This window comes from Lepus europaeus, chromosome 1, assembly GCF_033115175.1.
Source record: "Lepus europaeus isolate LE1 chromosome 1, mLepTim1.pri, whole genome shotgun sequence".
Lineage (NCBI taxonomy): Eukaryota > Metazoa > Chordata > Mammalia > Lagomorpha > Leporidae > Lepus > Lepus europaeus.
This window is the reverse complement of record NC_084827.1, coordinates 168,337,632-168,354,578: the sequence shown is the minus strand read 5'-3', so window position 1 is coordinate 168,354,578 and position 16,947 is coordinate 168,337,632. Positions and strand designations below refer to the sequence as shown.

The 16,947-nt window shown below is 40.3% G+C and overlaps 1 pseudogene; it reads left to right on the top strand.

Annotated features, from left to right (window-relative positions):
• The first annotated feature begins 242 nt into the window (after positions 1 to 242).
• On the top strand, positions 243 to 1,053 carry LOC133763523 (ELAV-like protein 1; annotated as a pseudogene).
• Positions 1,054 to 16,947: the final 15,894 nt, after the last annotated feature.

Genomic DNA, 16,947 nt, shown 5'->3' with positions numbered 1-16,947 from the left:
TTATATTCTTGGAGACAAGGAGAGCTTTACACAGGGCTTCTCTGTGAACTTGCGGTCATGAACAAGAGAAATTGTGTTGGGCGAGAGCCTGCTTCTCACCATGCGGCACTGAGAAACTTTGCTGGCTTCTTTCAGTGGCTCCTCTCTCAGCACTCCTCCTTGAAAGGTCCCCACTCCAGCCTCTCCAAGGACCTCTACTGCGTCGGCACCAAGCAATCCATTTTTGTCTAGTTGGCACATTCATGCAAACATCCCAATCCTCCAACCTGAATTTGCCTTGCCCAAGCTCCGAGGTCATCAAAGATGCCAACTTGTATATCAGTGGGCTCCCGCGGACCATGACACAGAAGGATGTGGAGGACATGTTTTCCCACTTCGGACGCATCATCAACTCCCGGGTCCTTGCGGATCAGACCACAGGTTTGTTCAGAGGGGTTGCATTTATCCAGTTTGACAAACGGTCGGAAGCAGAAGAGGCAATTACCAGTTTCAATGGTCATAAACCCCCAGGTTCCTCCAAGCCCATCACAGTGAAGTTCGCAGCCAACCCCAACCAGAACAAAAATGTGGCACTGCTCTCACAGCTGTACCACTCACCTGCCAGACGGTTTGGAGGCCCTGTACACCACCAGGCACAGCGAGCGATTCAGGTTCTCCCTTATGGGTGTAGATCACATGAGTGGGCTTTCTGGTGTCAATGTCCCAGGAAACGCGTCTTCAGGCTGGTGCATCTTCATCTACAACCTCGGGCAGGACGCCGACGAGGGGATCCTCTGGCAGATGTTTGGCCCCTTTGGCGCCGTCACCAATGTGAAAGTGATTCGAGATTTCAACACCAACAAGTGCAAAGGGTTTGGCTTTGTGACCATGACAAACTATGAAGAAGCCGCAATGGCCATAGCCAGCCTGAATGGCTACCGCCTGGGGGACAAAATCTTACAGGTTTCCTTCGAAACCAACACCCTCACCCAGAAAGAATACACCAAAGATAGGGGGAGAGCTACAGGGCGTCCATTCCATCTAAGTCACAGATTTGCCTTGAGCCAAGATTGAGCTGTTCTCCTTCTCTTTCGTCCTGTTTTCAATCCTCAGCTCCATTCTCTGTTTTCCTTCCCATCTCTGAGCTCTGCTCTCTAACCTCAGGCTCCCTACTTGCCTTCCCTTCCCAGTTCCATGTTTTGCCAACACCTTCCCTGGTATTGGATCTCTTGGGCTTGGCCTCAGGTTCTACTCTTCTGAACTCCACCTCCTCGTAGCTCTGAAGGCTGGGCCTGGATCTTGCTAAACTCACTTCCCTCCAGGGGGGGCAGGTGAGCTAAGTGGTTATTTTTCCTAAGCATTTACTAGAGGTTTTTGGAATACAATGCTTTTACTCTTGTCATTTGCAAGAAATGAAACAATGAAGTCTTCTTAGGCAGTATTGAAGAAAATAAGGGGCCCTTGTTGAAAAATACTTTAGGAATGTTTAGAAAGTTTGTATGCCATCTTCTTCATAGAGAGACATAGCACATAATAGCCCCTTGCAGATTCTGGAACTTCTGTAAATAGAACTTTTAATTTTGTGCTTTATAATTTTATTTGAGTAACAGAAATATATTTCCAGAATATATTTATTAATAACTTATGCTTCATGTTGAAACACCTTCATGCATATGCTTTCTATATGGTTTCCCAGTCTTTGCAACAATCCCACAAAAACAAATTTTATTACTCTTGTTTTAAAAAGGAGGTTGGGACTCAAAGGCGGACAGTTTTGCAGAGCCTGCACCAGCGATAGCTAGGGGAGCCTGACTTCAACCGGAGACTGCTGACCTCTGAGACTGCTCATGTCTCTCTATGTGTATGTTTTGTGGTTGCATTGGTAGCCAGGGGTGAGAATAGGCCATCTCATGTGGACTCTGCTGGTACTGCCTGTCAGAATGGCAGGACAGGGGCAATGTCACTTCTCTGGGCAAGAGTCTGGGGCAACCGAGGGAGCTCACATTGCTGCAGGAGCTGCCTGTTGAGTTCAACATGCAGAATCTACTTCCGAGATTGACTACTGATGCCCCTCCCTCACTGGCCCACTTCCAGCCCACTTAGGAGACTTGCCAGAGGTATCTTCCATGTACCTTAAAAACTCTGACTGTTCCCGCCAATCGATGGTTAGGCTATCATAAAGGCCCTTAGCTAGTCACTTCTACTCTAATTCACAATAGTCTGTCCTAAAGTCACAGAATGATCTTTTTCAAATAATAGTAATGTCATGGCACTTCCTTTTTTAAAAGTCTCCAATAGCTTCCCATCACAATTTAATTCAAACTCCAATAAGTTGCTATGACAGCCATGGATTTAGCTCCTGCCACCTTCTCTGTCCTGTTGCTCTCTTCTGTGTCTGCTTTCATCTGGCCATGTTGCTTTCTACTAGACAGGGGGTACACCCAACCAAGATCAGCAGAGCCCCAGGCACCCCTCTGGTTGACAGCTGAATTCCTTGCTGCATTCAAGGTCAATGCCCAAACGCCTCCTATTCATAGTGGCTGCTCCTGACTGTTCCATCATCTTCTGTTTATTATTTAATAAAACACACTGTATTGTGTTTTACTTTGTTTCTATTTCCTTTTCTTTTCCTTAGTATCTTTAAGCAATAACCACTAGCTAAAGCTGTCACAGATATTTAGTGTTACTTTTTGTCAGTCTTTCTCAATAAGATTTTTGGTCTCATTATTGACTACCATCCCAGGGTCTATAAAAGTATTTGTTCAAAGTAGGTGCTCAGTAAAAATTTGTTTAAAGAAAGAGTTGACATTAGAGGCTGGCACTGTGGCATAGTAAGTTAAGCCTCAACCTGTGGTGCTGGCATACCCTATGGGAGTCAGTTTGTGTCCCAACTGCTCCTCTTCTTATCCAGCTCTCTGCTAATGTCTTGGGAAAGCAGTGGAAAATGGCTCAAGTGCTTGAGCCCCTACACCTTCGTGGGAGACCTAGAAAAATCTCCTGGCTCCTCTCTTCGGATCAGTCCCAACTCTAGCCATTGTGCCCATCTGGGGAGTAAAACAGTGGATAGAAGACCTTTCTATCTCTTCCTCTCTCTGTCTGTAACTCTATTTCCCAAATGAACAAATAAAATATTTTAAAAAAAAGGGTTGGCATTAAATACTTTTGACTGTTTGTGGCATCCCAGAGGCTTATCTGGTCATTGCCTACCCCCACCTTATATAATCAGACTTGGCACTTCCGTATGGACTTCCCTATCTCCACACTTTCAGGCTACCTACCTATTTATCTGTATTCCTCTTTGGACTGTACTTTTCTTGAATTCAAGGGCTCTGGCTTGCTCATCATTTTACCCCTAGAACTTAGCACAAAGGTTAGGGATAAGACAATGGTCATTAAATAGTTTCTCAAGATATGAATGTCTATTCAGGATCTTGTCATTCCATGCTGACTTTTGCTGTTGGGCCAAGGGAGGAAGTAAGTAGAGGAAAAACTCCTCCATGGGAGAAAAAGACTTCTTTATGCCCATTTTTATTTTTTTATTATTAAACTTTTATTTAATGAATATAAATTTCCAAAGTACAGCTCATGGGTTACAATGGCTTCCCCCTCCCAAAACTTCCCTCCCACCCACAACCCTCCCCTTTCCCGCTCCCTCTCCCCTTCCAATCACATCATGATTCATTTTCAATTCTCTTTATATACAAAAGATCAGTTTAATATAAATTAGGTAACGATTTCAACAGTTTGCCCCCATATAGCAACACAAAGTGAAAAAAAATATACTGTTGGAGTACTAGTTATAGCATTAAATAAGAGTGTACAGCACATTAAAGGCAGAGATCCTACATAATATTTTTTTAAAAATTAATTAATTTTCTATGCCATTTCCAATTTAACACCAGGTTTTTTTTTTTTCATTTCCAATTATCTTTATATACAGAAGATCGATTCAGTATATAATTAGTAAAGATCTCATCAGTTTGTACCCACGCAGAAACACAAAGTGTAAAAATACTGTTTCAGTACTAGTTATAGCATCACTGCACATTAGACAACACATTAAGGACAGATCCCACATGGGATGTAAGTACACAGTGACTCCTGTTGCTGACTTAACAATTTGACACTCCTGTTCATGACGTCAGTAATCTCCCTAGGCTCTAGTCATGAGTTGCCAGGGCTATGGAAGCCTTTAGGGTTCGCTGACTTTGATCTTATTCTGATAGGGTCACAGTCAAAGTGGAAGTTCTCTCCTCCCTTCATAGAAAGGTACCTCCTTCTTTGATGGTCCCGTTCTTTCCACTGGGATCTCACTAACAGAGATCTTTCATTTAGGTCTTCTTCTTTTTTTCTTTTCCATGGTATCTTGGCTTTCCATGCCTACAATACTCTCATGGGCTCTTCAGCCAGATCCGAATGCCTTAAGGGCTGATTCTGAGGCCAGAGTGTTGTTTAGGACATCTGCCATTCTATGAGTCTGCTGTGTATCCCACTTCCCATGCTGGATCTTTCTCTCCCTTTTTGATTCTATCAGTTAGTATTAGCAGGCACTTGTCTTGTTTGTGTGATCCCTTTGTTTCTTAGACCTATCCAAGCCATCTAATGTGAACTGAAATTGATCACTTGGACTAGTGAGATGGCATTGGTACATGCCACCTTGATGGGATTGTATTGGAATCCCCTGGCACATTTCTAACTCCATCATTTGGGGCAAGACTGATTGTTTTATGCCCATTTTTAAAGCTTTATCAGGATTTATTTTATGAAAATAAAATATTTTAGTTGGCTGAACTGTCTACTCATAGATGATTTCAAATTGCTCCTGGAGAGTGAGTGTCTCAGACAAAGGAGCATTGTCGGCCTTGGGTGGATGACAGCCCTCAAAGCCCAGCCGCAGCCCGCCATGGGTTACATCAGTCTCCTTGCGGTTACTGTGTTTATGGCATGGACTTCTATTCAGAGGGCTAAATAAAGTGTCAGGAGCTCCAGGCAATTTAGAGGAATCATGACCCCAAATCTATCTCATGTTTTCTATCCAGCTCCTATTTCAGCCTGTTCTTCTTGTCCTGGCTTTTTTGATCTGACTTTATCCGAATGACCCAGGAGCAAGGAACATTTTATTAAAGATTATCTGAAGCTAACACACACCACCACCTGTGACTTGCTGTGCAAAACACATTCAAGGCAGAGCCTACCATCCTCTTCTCTAATTCCTTTCTCCTTTCCTTCTTCTCTTCCTCTTCCTCATTTTTTTTTTTTTTTAGGTGGAGGCTGAAGCTTCATTGAAAGAGAGTAATAGCATACCTGACAGTAATTAGATTGCTTGGCAGTGAGATTGCTGTCTGAGATCAGTGTGGCAGTCGTTATCTATTCCAAAAGGCAAAGAGCAAAGCAGGGCTCGGCTGCCTGTGAGGGGTTTAAGCTTTTGTCTCCTCTGGGGAAAAAGGCCCAAGGTCTTGGTGTTAAGATGTAATCTGTGCCATTATTTTCTAGGTGAAAGGATCCAAAAGAATTACAGAAATGAGTAGCTAATGGAATAATGAATTATTCATACCTATCCACACTTGCCTTTTTTTTTTTTTTTTTGATGCAGGACTGTGAAAATGGAAACTAAAGCAGTTGAAATTAAAAATCTCATCCTCATTAGTTACATCTGGCTGGGAGGGTGATTGACATAATCCCCTGAAATGCCTTGCATCGTACCTGGCGGAGGGAGTGTTCATGCTCCTTGCTGCTGTTTTCTGTTTGTTTGTTGTTATCATTGTTGTCACTATTTACTGAGTTCTTACTAGGTGCTAGGTACTATCTTTTCACCCATTTAATTTTTATAGTGATGACTTTCAGCAAGTGTTCATTTCCATTTTACATTTGAAGAAACTGAGACAGAGAGTTCATATGACACAGCAAGTAGGTAACAGAGCCAGGTCATTATTGGATGGATCATGATTGCCAGCACCAGTTACATCTGCTTTGGAAATATATAAGAAGGAGAATTACTGAGCAGCTCCTAAAGGGAGTAGGACTTTTATTTGAAAAGATTTTAAAAATAGAATTTATTCAAAGTAAGAAACAAGTTTTAAAAATACAAAAGTATAAGGATAAAACAAACTTACCCACTATCCCATTTTAACACTGGCTTCCAGTCAACTCCAAAATATTTTTTTAAAGATTTATTTATTTGTTTGAAAGGCAGGTTGGGAGAGAAATCTTCCATCCACTGGTTAACTCCCAAAATGGCCGCGAAGGCTAGGCTGAGTCAGGCTGAAGCCAGGAGCCAGGAGCTTCATGTGGATGCAGAGTCCAAGCACTTGGGCCATCTTCCACTGCTTTCCCAGGCACATTAGTAGGTAGCTGGATTGGAAGTAGAACAGTTGAGACTTGAACTGGTGCCCAAATGTGATGTGGGCATCACAGGCGGCAACATTACACACTGTGCCACACTCCCGGCCCCTAAAAGGATGTGTTTAATGCTTTCTTAAGTGCCTTCTATAAAAATCATAGGTTTCATTTTGTATGAAGTACTCTGACATTGCTTAATTTTGTATTCTGTTATGCTACTTAATGATTGTACTACAATTGATCTGTGCACATCAACTTGTTTGATTTCATTCAGAAAAACAATCACTCCCTCAAGGTAGCCCTTGGCCTCATCTTTTCATTCCATGTTCAATTCCATTCAGAAAAGATGATCATTATTGATTGACTTAAACATGCACACACACACACATCCCTCATAGTCACAAGTATATACTCTGAATCTTTCTGTAATCCTTTTATCAGAAGAACCCCAAGAACTGGGAAGATGCAGTGGTGGTGAAAATTTTCATATCTACCTGGCTTGTGCAGAAGAAAGGTAGATGTTGGAAAATGTCTGTGATTATCATAGACATGATCAAATATGACTCTAACTGTAAATCTCTTCCAAGTATAGTACTGTGTGATTCATGTCAAAAGCCAAAGCCAGGAGCTGGGAACATCTTCTAGATCTATGCAGGAGACAGGAATCCGATTACTTGAGCCATCACTGCTGCCTTCCAGGGTCTGCATTTAGGAAGTTGGAGTCAGAAGTTGGAGCTGGACATCAGATCCAGGTACTCTGTTGTGGTTTTCTGGGTATCTTTTTTTAAAGATTTATTTATTTATTTATTTGAAAGGCAGGTTTACTCTCCAAATGGCTGCCACAGCCAGAGCTGGGCAGATCCAAAGCCAAGAGTCAGGAGCTTCTTCCAGGTCTCCCATGAGGCCACAGGGGCCCAAGGACTTGGGCCATCTTCCATTGCTTTCCCAGGCCATAGCTGAAAGCTGGATTGGAATAAGAACAGCTGGGATTTGAACCAGTGCCCATATGGGATGCCGGCACTGCAGGCGATGGCTTTACCTGCTACGGAAGTCCATGGAAACACAACTAATGATTTCTGGAGTTGGGAGGCATCCTTACTTTCTTGACACACATTCAAATTTGGGAGATTTCAGACTGAACAACAGAAAGGGGTAGAGAGTGCTATGGCTTCAAAATTATTTGTCCACACACACACACACACACACGTTGAGACTTAATTTCAATGTAACGGTCTGAGGGGGCCTTTAAGAGATGTTGGGTTCTTGGAAAAGGGCCCTCATTAATGGATAAATGCTTTACTTGTTAGCATGAGTTTGCTGTTGCAGGAGTTTTGGACCCCCTTTTCTCTCCTCTCCGTGCAACTTCCTGATTGTTCACTTTCTGTCTTGATTTGAGTCTCCATGAGGCCCCCATATGAAGCCAAGCAGATGCCAGCACCATACTCCTGGAATTCTAGAACCATGAACTAAAGTAAACCCCCTTTCCTTATAAATTACCCACTGTCAGTTATTTTGTTGTTGCAACATAAAGTGAATTAAGACAAAGGGCTATCAGGCATGTATCTGATTGACATTTCCTCCAGGATAAAGACTCTCAGTTAGAGTGTTATAACAACAAGCATAGGGAAAACATCATAAAGACAAAGAGGGGAAAGCAGCAAGTTTTGAAACAACAGGAAGAGATGGAATTCAGAGGTTGTAGATTTATTTAAAATTCAGAAAAGGGAGTCAAAGAAGAAAATTTTATCAGAGTGACTCTAGATTCTAGGACAGGGATTCTAATTCAAATTACCAATGTTTTATCCTTCTAGATAAAGAAATATTCATTAGCTTCCTAAAGTTTTTTGAAGAGATATTTGCTTGACCGTTATCTAGTATCCATGAGACATCTTCTCATCCTAATTGACTTTTCTTAGCAGATTTGCAGGCTAGGAAGGAAGTGCCCTCTGCTAGTGAGATAGTTCATAGGCCAGGCCCTTCTCTCATTATAATTTGGTAAATTGTAATTGGCTTCCTGTTAGTGATCATTCTTCTGTGAATTTGGGTGATAATGTTACATTGAGGCCCTAGCTGGGCCAAGACTAGCATCAAACTAATTAGTGTTGGCTTTCCACTTTAATAGCATGTATGCAGATATGTAAAAGCGTTCCTGGAATGCTACTATTAGATTTATGACAACAGAGTATAGCCTCAGAGGTTATAATAACGTAACTTCATTCAACTTAATAAACTCTTACAGAGTAAACCTTTAGTGCAAGGTATTGTAATAGGTACTCTTAGTAAAAGAACAAAAGCAAAAACCGAAATGATGATAAAGTAAGTTTGGCATCTTCAAAAGCCACCAAACAAATCCTAAGATGCAATGAAAAGCTAATATATCAAAGAATGGTCAAAGGAGTGATAAAACTCTCATGCAATAAAAATGCAAAGAATTAAATGATCAGTGGTGTTGGAGTAGCTAGCACTTGAATTGGAACTTCAGAGACAGACCAGATAAAAATTTACGTTTGACCTATTAATAAGATATTGGGGAAAAAGAGAACTTTTTGAATTTATCCCAGGGAGTAAAAGGATAACTAGTGGGAGTCCCCATGACAGATACCCAGGGAGCTGGCTGTAGCCAAGAAATTCCCAAGCAAAAAAATTTTGATGACTTTTATAAGTATGTCAGACTTCACTGGATAGTACCCTGTGAGTTCCTTGATACACTTGAACTTCTGTTTGGATAACTGTCAGAGTGAGCAGATGAATGGCCCTAGTGCAATCTGGTGAAGTCCTTGGAAATTCTGAAGACAAACTGGAAGTGGCCACTGTGGAGATGCTGTAAGTTATAGACTGTGAAGGTGGGGCACTCTCAAGTTATTGCATGGAAACTCTAATCACCAGTGGATGGCATTTGCAGGAGGGGCTTTTGGGAAGTAATTAAGATTGGATGAGAACATGAGGGTGAAGGGTCTTGATGGATATATTGTCATTATAATAAGCGAAAGATACTAGCGTATTCTCTCTCTCTCTCTCTCTCTCTCTCTCTCTCTCTCTGGCTCTGGCTCTCTTTCTCTGCCGAATAAAAATACAGCAAGAAGACCACCATCTGCCAAAAAAAGAGGCCCTCTGGTACCTCAGTTTCAGACTTCCAGTTTCCAGAATTATGAGAGATAAGCTTGCTGTTTTAATCCACCCAATTCAACTGGAAAGAGACAAATCAATACAGAACACCTTTTGGAAGATACTGAATGCCTTCAGCCTTTTCCAAAGGAAAAGAACTCACAACAAACATTTGGTATTGCTTGACAGAAAGAAAGACTTCTGTTTATAGTTTTCCAGGCAACTTGACAGTGAAATTGGAGTTTTCACAGTCTGAACTTTCTTTGTGTTGAAATCATCACTGCCAGGCGGGGGAAGAGGAAGCAATTATGTCCCACATGGGTCTCGGGAGGGCATTTGGGTCATCTACTCAGGCCATTACAATTCTCTTCCTACTCCTCGGAAAGGAACAGAGGCTTTGACGTCAGGTGTGGGTGAGTCATCCTTCCTCCCAGGGCCTCCGGCTGGGATTTGCTGGCTGCCTTTGCTGCAGCTCTTCCCTTAGTCATTCACGAAAAAACACATCGGGAAGGCTGAAGGGAAATGGCTGAATGAACAAGTGATTAAATTTCTATTTTCACGGCAGAGAACCCACCGGCTTACTCACAAAAGCAGCTGCATCCAGTACCAGCCACCCCAAGGGCACCCGGAAAATACTCGAGGATTGACTGATAAGAGGAGCTGCTGGTTCCTTGTAAATCTTGGTGTTGAAACTGAATTTTCAGATACGATTTTGTGGCTGGTAGATACAACTTTGCGCCTCTTTACTCCTCTCAGCTATGGGATGTCAATCAGCTTGATTGGATTTATTTAAATAGGTTAGTGACCTTGCTGGCGGCACTGATGTGAGCATTCTGCAAATAAATACAAAGGGCCCTCCCTGGAGCTTTATCTGCAGGAACCATGTGAGACTCAACACTAGGGAAGACGAAATGTGATCATTCTCCATTGTGTCCCAGAAAGCCCCAGGTAACAACTTCATCTGTTTTGAGAACCTGTTAGGGAGAAGAATAAGAATATTCCTTACCTGTTAGAGATGGGAAGGAATAATCAAAAGCGAAGAGGAAATCCTAGATTTCTCCAGACAGCGAAAGGCTGTGTCATTATTGCCTCATTAACAGGTAGGGAATCTGAGACACAGACATGGTCAGCTCATAAGCCAGGGAGGTCATGGAACTACGGTGTAACCCTCTTCTCCTTTTTCCCTCCTTAGGTTACTTTTATGGCACTCTAAATAAATAAAGAAATACTTTAATAAAAAAGGGTTGGCGTTTGGCCTAGCAGTTATGAACTCAGTTGGGACACCCACACGTCCTATGGGAGTGCCTGGGTTTCAGTCCTGGATCTGCTCCGAATTCCAGCTTCTTGGTCAAGTGTGCCCTGGGAAGCAGCAGGTGATGAGTCAAGAAGTTGGTTACCTTCCTCTTATGTAGGAGACTTGGATGGAGTTCCCAGATCCTAGTTTCAGCTCTGGCTGTTGCAGGCATTTGAAGAGTGAGCCAGTAAATAGAAACTATTTCTACCCATCTGTCTTAGTCTCTCTGCCCTTTGAATAAATGAAACATAATAAACTTTTAAGTTCATGGACAAGAGAATCAAAAGATGTTTATTTTGGTGTAAAATTTGTTGAAATCTATGCATAGTTATCTCATAATATGACTTTTTCATGAACTTTTAACACCTTTCATATGTGTGGATTTCAAATTGTTTTGCACCACAAAACTTGTTTTTATTCTATTTTTCCAAGAACATTTTAAATACCATCACATACAACTTTGTGTTTTGAACTCTAATGTGAAGGGCTATTATGTATTTCAAACTTCACATTTAAACTGAAACTCATGACTTTCCTCTTAGAACCTGTTCTTCCCTTATCTTCATTTGGAGGAACCACCATTGATACTTACCTAATTCAAAACATCTAGCCATCCTCCTTTATTCCTCTGTCTTCATTCCCTACATCCCATTTCTCAGTACGACTTAAATTCTCACTCCATTCCCTGCTCTGCACAGCCACTGCTAACACCCTTGTGTAAACTATTCTCATTTCTCACTAGATCAACTGCAGTCACTCCAGTTTTTTCTTTCAGTCTTTTAAACATATTTATTTATTTATTTTCATTTCGTTTCAAAGGTAGAGAGACAGCAACAGAGACAGATGGATAGAGATCGTCCGTCCTCTGGTTTACTCCACAAATGCCAATAACACCTGGGACTGGGCAATGCTGAAACCTGGAGCTTGGAATTCAGTCTGGACTCTCTCACATGGGTAGCAAGGACCCAATCACTTGAACCATCACTTGCCGCCTCTCAGGACTTGGCATTAACAGGAAGTTGGGATTGGAAACAAAGCTGAGTCCCAAACTCAGGTATCCCCATATAGAATGTGAGTGTCCTAAGTGGCGTTTTAACCACTGCATCAACCCCCTCCTCTCTCACTCTTGAATCCTTCAATGTTTGCGTTCTCTAAGCAGATGTTCATGTGAAATTGTAAAAACAAGATCAGATCTTTTAACCACACCCCTTACTTTAAAATGTCCCCTGACTTCCCACTGTGCTTGAACCGACTTTTCTAACTCCAGACTTGACAGCAGCCTCTGACGTGATCTGGCAACCACATTCTACAGTCCCCTCTTTCCCTGGCCTCTCTTAGTGGTCCCAGCAATATCAATCGCCTCCTATCTCAAGATCTTCACAATCACTGTTTCTTTTGCTGGAAATATTTTCCCCACCTCTTCATGGAGACCTTCCCTGGATGCCTTTCTAAAGCAGTAGTGCCCCTATGCCACTCTCCCTGCCCCATAACTGTATATCACATCACTGTTTAATTGTTTTGTTACATTAATCACACCCTGAAATTATCCAGCTCATTTGTTTACTTGCTTATTAATTTCCCACCATTCTGCTGTGTCTTTCCAAGTACGTTGTGAGCTAGCTCTATGTGATCAAGGATCTTGTCTGAAGAGAGCAGTATAGAGCAGTGGTTATCCTTTCAGACTTAGTTCCTGGATTCAAAGCCAAGGTTGGCTGTTTGCTAGCTCTCTGTGGGACCATGGAGAAATTTTAAATTATCCTGTTCCTTTTATTTCTCATTGGTAAAACAATGGTGGTTAAAGCACCTGCTTCTTAAAGTTGTAAGACAATGACTCCACATGTCACTTCCCTAACACAATAGTGGGTACTCAAAGTTAACTGTCACTGTTGATAATCACATGGTACTTGCATGTCATGTAGTTATTGAATGACCAATACATTAATCTTTTTCATTCAAGGAACACTGTTCCTTTATTACAGTCGAGGTTTTAGAACACCCCTAGAAAGCAACCCTGCTTGGGAGAGCAGTCACGTCCTTCTTGAATGGCTGTTTGGAAGTCAAGCTAGGCTGAATAGCAGCTGTGGACAGGGGTGGGACATAGTGTGTTGAAATGATGACAACAGAAGCTGAAGGTTATTTTGTACTTATTCTGTGCTAAATACCGTGACCCGCTTTTCTGTTTTTCCTCTCAAAATTACTGATATATTTCATGAGAAATCATATCAGGAAACTATTCATATGGTTCCTCATGCCAACAACAACCCTCCACTTACTACAGACTGCCTGAGGTCCCCTCCTCTGTCTGACACCTTGTCTACACTCATGCCTCCTCCCCATCTACCCATCTTCTGCCTCCGACAGAATGCTCCAGATCTCCTTGTAATACTGCTCAATGGCCCCTTGCTTTCCTTCCTGGCATGTAGAGTCATGTACATTAATTTGCATGGTCATTTAATTCATCTGTTTTCCTGGTTAGGTTGTAAACTTGATGGGGGTCAGGGCTTGGCTTTGTTTTTCTCACTGAGCTGAGCAACACCCCTTCCCTATAACTGGCAAGGAGGAAATTGTTGTTGAATGTAAGTGGATGTCAGTACTGCAGCAGAACAAAGCTCCCCCAAACTTAACTGTGTCTCTGCTTTGGAGATGGAAAAATCCAAAAGTTTGGGCTCATCAGCTATCGTGCATTTTATTTCCTTTGCTACTAAATTTAGCCTAGGGTAATGATGATATGTCTTAACCCTAGAAGAAAAGAAAAGTAATGAAAAAAAGGAAATTGAAGAAAATAGCAGTGGTCGTGAAAGATAAAAACAACACACGTTCTAGGATCTTTCAACTCTCATTGCATTGAGAACATTTAAAAGAAAATCATAAATAATCTTTTTCCTGAAACCAAGTTGTTGCAGTCTCATCTGACCCCTAGTCAGAGCATCTGTTCATTTGCGATAATAGCCTCTCTAGAAGAAAAGCTCAATGTTGTTCAAAAATTTACGTTATATTGAAGAGAAGTTCTGTTAGATGATCAAACTTATTAATGAGAAAAATAGCTCTGATCTGATTGACATTATTTCTTAGGAGTCTGGCTTAACAACAACAAAAACAAGTAAATTCAAGATAGAAGAAACATTAAGTAGCAGGGTTTTAATGATCTCTTGATGAGAAGGGTCCTTCAGCACTTTATTTTCTTATTAAAATAAAAATGACGTTAACTCATCATGAGCCACAGTCATGATGACAGCTTTTGATTATTTAAGCCAGTGTTTTCCACTAAGACTTATTAAGAAACTAGCTGAAGTCTGATGGGATTCAGATTAAAGCAATATTGCACTGATGAAAATATCTTCAGAGATGACACAGTTGAGAAAGGACCAAAAGAAGCTATTGTTTTACCCACTCAGTTGACAGTTTATGAAAAACAGAACTACTTATGAGGGGGAGATCAGAACACTGGAATGGTACCTGAGAAGGTCAGAAAAGAAAATGGGATGAGTTCGAATTCTATGATAAATTGTAAGTCATTTGTCAAGTTTGATTGTTGAGAACTATTTCAAATGAAATATAATGCTAAATCTCGTTTGGAATTTGACATTTTCCCAGCCTTTAACAAGGTGATATTTGAAGCAGAAATAAGATTTTTCAGAAAGGTGTGTGAAGGGTATGCTTACCATTTGGGATTAGAAGTAGAAACAATAAACTGGAAGGACATCATTGATGAAGTTGCTGGAAGATCTCTGAATATGGAGTCAAAAAGAGACCTATACAGAAGAAAATTCTCCCGAACTAGTGTTCAACCTGAGACATGTAGGCTGATAGAAAGGGAAGAAAGTGAAAGTAGAGCGTTAACAGATGAGAATAAAAATGAAACAAATAAAAATGAAGCACTTCTTCAGCATTTATCTCTCCATTCTTTCTATTTATTTTTAAAGTTTCTTTTTTGTTATTTTTATTTCTTTTACATTTTAATTTATATGCAAAATGCATTTTAATTTATATGCAAAATGCAGGAACTATATTTCTTCTATAAAAAGTTATTTCTTTGAACTCTATACTGAATACAGTCCATTTTGCTATAAATGTAGACTTACATAGGTCTGAAAAGTAGTTTCATCAGTTATTGTATTTAAATAATTATTTTCCCCATGTAATTAATTTTGTATACTTTTACTTTCTCTGTTTTTCCCTCAGTTAGGTTAGCTAATGCTTTGTCTATTTTGTTGACTTTTTAAAAAAAATAAATATTTTGTTTCATTTATTAGATCTGTAGTTCTTCTATTGTCTTCCTCATTGGTTTCTGCTTTTATATTTATTATTTCTTACCTTGTGCTATATTTTGGTTTATTTTATTGTTTAGATTCTAAGAGTTAGGAATTTAACTTATATTTTTCATTTTTTCCTTTGTATTTATAAAGCACTTAAGGTTATAATTTTTCCTCCAACAATAGTTTTAAATATGAGAGGTCTTCAAAAAGTTAATGAAAAATATGTTTTATGAAAAAACTGTGCATGAATTTCAAAATTTGCACAAAAATAAATGTATTTTAATTCCATTTTTTCATAAATTATTTGAAGTACATTTCTATATCTCATAGATTCTGAAATGCAGTATTTTTTAATCATCATTTTTAGAAGATTTGCTATTTTAGTTGCATCTTTCCTTTTTATCTATAAAACAGCAGTTTAATAGAAATGCTTTTTCTATTTAAAATTTTATTTACTATTTGATTTCAACATATAAAATATTTATTTAGTCATATTTTACAACCTTCCATTAATGATTCTTACAGATTAGCTATTTAACATATCATCACCTGACATAGTTTTGTGTGATAAAATCCACTCCATTAGTAACTCTCAAGGACATACTATATTATAGTCATTAAATAAAGTCATCTTACTGAACATTAGATCATCATGCTGTACTTATTCATGACTGAAAGTTTGTACCAGTTGACTAATAAATCTCCATTTACTTTATTTTTTTTATAAATTTTATTTTATTTTATTTTATTTTTTTGACAGGCAGAGTGGATAGTGAGGGAGAGAGACAGAGAGAAAGGTCTTCCTTTTTGCCGTTGGTTCACCCTCCAAAGGCCGCTGCGGCCAGCGCATCTCCCTGATCCGAAGCCAGGAGCCAGGTGCTTCTCCTGGTCTCCCATGCGGGCGCAGGGCCCAAGGACTTGGGCCATCCTCCACTGCCTTCCCGGGCCATAGCAGAGAGCTGGCCTGGAAGAGGGGCAACCAGGATAGAATCCGGCGCCTGAACCGGGACTAGAACCCAGTGTGCCGGCGCCGCAAGGCGGAGGATTAGCCTGTTAAGCAACGGCGCCGGCCTCCATTTACTTTAGAATAATTTTGTATTTATAGAAAAGTTGCAAAGATACTACAGAGTTCTCATATACTCTTCAATTTCCCCGTTGTTAATAAATTATATTATCATGGTACATCTGCCAAATATAAAGACCAGCCTTGGTATATTATTATCAGTTATACTTCAGATTTTATTTGACTCCATGCTATTTTCCAATTAATTTCCTCTTTCTGTCCCAAGATCCAAGCCATGGTACAACTTGTATTTAATTGTCATGTCTCCTGAGAAATCTTTTGCTAGGACACATAAATAATTTTTTAATTTCCAAGAGAAAGAATATTTTAGCTTCTTTTTTTCCAAGTCAAACTGTACCCAGTTTTATTAAAGATTCTTTTCATAAACAGTCACAGTATTTCAGGCAGGACATGGGCATAGAATTATGAACAAGTATACAACTCCCTGCTTCAATGGGCTACCAAAATCAGAAAGCCAATACAAAACCCAATGAAGTCTCCATATGATGCTCTGGAAAGGGAAAGCTTAGAGTGAGGGTTTATATTTCACATTTATATTGTTCAACAACTTTTCACAAGCCGACTCTGACTTTCAGGAAATTAAATGACAATGGCAGAATGATCAGTTTGAAGATCCACAGTCTAGAAAAGAGACACCAACTCAGTTCAGGCACTGTGTCACACTGTACCCATTTTTTAGGTCTCTGGGTTTAAGGAAGTTAAGTCTATGCTACAGGCAGACAAGGAGGAGGAATTAAATTTCATTTTTCATGCCATTAGGTTTTGTGCCCGGGTTGGCTGTGTGTCAAAGGTGGGGAATCCCTCCTGGGAGCTGAGAGGAAGTCTCCTAGAGCTGCAGGGGAAGGTGTTTTCCCCAACAACAATTCAGCTTCGGAGACCTGTTAGTGATC